At 29.8% G+C, this 3,531-nt stretch overlaps 1 long non-coding RNA gene across 2 annotated transcripts; it reads left to right on the forward strand.

Moving 5' to 3' along the window:
* Positions 1-1,957: 1,957 nt before the first annotated feature.
* Positions 1,958-3,405, forward strand: LOC146007215 (uncharacterized). Of its 2 annotated transcripts, none has more exons than XR_014444284.1 (6): positions 1,958-2,083; positions 2,178-2,234; positions 2,347-2,427; positions 2,534-2,656; positions 2,752-3,000; positions 3,250-3,405. It is a non-coding gene; the product is annotated as an uncharacterized LOC146007215 (long non-coding RNA). The 2 variants fall into 2 exon arrangements; XR_014444285.1 differs by having other exon boundaries at positions 2,911-3,000.
* Positions 3,406-3,531: the final 126 nt, after the last annotated feature.

Here is a 3,531-nt window from a genome sequence, read left to right on the forward strand (position 1 = left end):
TTAATTGCGTTAATTATATATTGGGGAATTAATTTTATAGACTTGTCCATCTGTATAATATATAGTATCAATTGTCATTCGACTATATCTTAATCCCTTAGGGTATCGATCCTTATTTAACAGTCTCCTAGTCATTTGATCCATCACAATTAAGTACGACAATTACAATATATGTTACTTTCAACAGTTTACGCATACTGCCCAGTGCAATTCTTAAAGGTCGCCCTCCATGTTGTCGTATCTAAAGTTGTTAAGCAAATTAACACATTAGAATAATTAAACATCATAAACATCCTAAAAATGTTTTTTTTTTTTTTTTTTTTTTTTTTTTTTTTTATGACTGTACTTTTACTTCCAAATAGCAGGCGATATAGGAGAAGATGGATATTTCCACATAAAAAACCTTTATAGATTACATCCTATTTTCAAACCTCAAGTTATCAGGTGAATATAAAACGAATGCTTCGCCATATAGTTGGTCAGATTTCACATAATATGCATTCATATATCCACAAGTCAATTTTAGCATAAAGGGAATACCAATTCAACATGACTATTGTTGATCAAATACATCACAATTAGATGTATATCGTAGATAATGTAACCAACATATAATTAATCAATGTCCATATTAAATGCCTTTGTTTATTATGTTCATGATTATGATACCATTCCTAATATAAATCAATGTCCCTATTAAATGCCTTTTTTTTTTTTTTTTTATGTTCATGATTATGATACCATTCCTAATATTAGATTTAATGAATTATTATGTTATATTTATTTGTATATTGCAAATGAAATTATGTAGGGTTATTCCTTTGGTTATACCTCATCCCTGTAAGAATAAATCAATTGACTGACCTTTATACTTGTAATACATTCTATAATTCTACTTATTTCCTTAAACATTTAGATTTCCCTAAATATGTAAATTCACCAATTAATTATTTAGTATGATGCGTTCCACATGAAGACAGGAGGAACACATTTTAATTGTATTAACCCCCCAATATGGCGGTGCGGTCCACGGGATTTTAGTAATATATCAGCCATCTACAGCAAAAAGATGGCCGTGCGGTCCAACCGGTATTCAGGAGGACCGCACACTACCCACCACTCTCTCCCTATGAGGGAGGGGATCCCGTATTATACTTGATTATCGGGGATCATCGTATCCGGCCTCTAAGATGGCCGTGCATTCCACCAGCAGCCGGGTGGAACGCAAGCCTGCTTTTTGATTTAAGACCATCCCTAAAAATGGCCGTGCGTTCCAACGACGGACAGGCAGAACGCAGGCCGTATAACCACTTAAGAAAATCCCTCATTGGGAGTCTTAAGCAGCCACATTGGACCTGAAAAGTTATTGTCTATTGTGGATATTGACCACATTACGATTTATTGAATTCACACTTCGTTTACAGGGACCTTTATAAATTAGAACTTCCATATATATAAAACTATAGGAACTTCCGGGAAAATGGCCGTGTGTTCCACCAGCGGACAGGTGGAATGCAAACCAAGCAATTAGCTCTTATTTTAACTATTTAAAAAGTTTTTTTGCACCAATGTTCACTTAAAAGGCTCTTATCCACTAGAATTAACTACATCACTAATTGATGGATTACTAGAATCCTCCTTCACATTATAATATATAAAAAAAAAAAAAAAAAAAAAAAAAAAAAAAAAAAAAAAAAAAATAAAAAAAAAAAAAAAAAAAAAAAAAAAAAAAAAATAAAAAAAAAAAAAAAAAAAAAAAAAAAAAAAAAAAAAAAAAAAAAAAAAAAAAAAAATTATAATTTAAAATAAATAAATAAATAAAATAAATAAATAAAATAAATAAATATATCAAATAAAAAATAATAAAAAACCTTAAAAATAAAAAAGGTGTTAATTAATAAAAAAAAAATTTTTTACACACTGTTATTCTTTTCACACAGTATAAAATCTATATAAACTAAATTAGAAACACACCACAGGAAGTGATGTCATGAACATTTCCCTATATATACCCACACTTGAGCTCACATACATCACTTGCTCTTTGGATGTTGGAGAGTACACAGGCTCAGGCTACACTAAGGTAAGAGGACTTTGGGATCCACTCTCCCATTAATAGGAATTTAATTTACTTGCCTTAATTATATAATTTACTATTATTATTATATTTTGATTAGGGGAATTCTTTCTCCACCCCAAAAATTAGGAAGTGATTATTTATCACCTTTTTGGAGGTATGTACTCATTGCCATATATTTATATTTTTTTATAAAAAATAATTATACCAATTGATGTATTTTTTCCAATTGACACTAATTGATAATTAATATACATGTTTAACTATAGGCCGAAAATTAAAACCATATACCAGCTTATTTACTTCCCCAATTGAAACCTGGGAGTAAACTAAGGGATCACACATTGAAGGTATGTACCCACCATAACATCGTACATCTTAATTGATCGACTAATTTACATCTTGGTTAATTGACTGACAATTAAGTGGGAAATTGATTAAAGTATCTACCTTTAGGTTTAAATTGAAGATTCTGCCTTTATTGGCCATCCTTGTCTACCTAATTTTCATTCACTGGCCTTTGAGCATCATGTCCCCATGAATATCCAGTAGTGTATGGGACCACTTTTTTCATAATTGGTATGTATAACTAATGGTATAATCTTTACGGTCACATTTAAAAAGCTAAACTGTCCACCTTTACTTATATACCTGTATACATATATAATCTCTAGGTCCAGTTCTATTTTAAAAAGAAAGAAAATAAGAAAAAGTTCTTTAATTAAGGATCAAAAAACAGGTACTCTTATCCTCTAAATAATTAATTGATCACAGAATAGCTTATAAATTAACAATATATATGCGATATAGTAATTAATGCACTTTATTTGCAGTAACTACTTTCAGTACACTTTGAAAATACAGTGTGAATAAAAATTATCCCTACTATTCTACAAGCTAAAAACAACTTTAATTCAATTAAGGTATGCCAAAGTATTTATTTATTCATAATTTGCATTCCTGACAAAGTTCTTATTGAAAATCTCAATGATTTAATAATTGTCAATGCCAACAGACTCCTAGTCATTTCTTCTTCTCTCATCCTCTTGTTCTGATTCCCTTCTGTTCGCCATCTCTGTCTTTTCCATTGTTGTTTAATCAAAAAAAGATTGTAAATTATTACTAATGTCTTTCCTATTTTATGTATTTACAATCATGCTCTATTTTTATAGATTCATACTATAAGTATCAATCCCCTGATGAAGTCTCATAAAGAGACGAAACGCGTCGGGTACTTGGTATGATCCTGATTCAAAGAGAATACTCCTTTTCCAAGAGCACTTGCATTTTATGTGTTTTATAAATAAATGTTTTATACTTAATGAGAAGTCTTGGATGATAATAATTTTTTTACATTGATTGGAAAGACATAACATATTATATTGTCTAATCACTGAAGGGCGCCTAAATAACACTATTGGGTTGTATATATATATATATATATATATATCAGC

This window comes from Crinia signifera, chromosome 6 (assembly GCF_055691185.1).
Source record: "Crinia signifera chromosome 6, ASM5569118v1, whole genome shotgun sequence".
Classification (NCBI taxonomy): domain Eukaryota; kingdom Metazoa; phylum Chordata; class Amphibia; order Anura; family Myobatrachidae; genus Crinia; species Crinia signifera.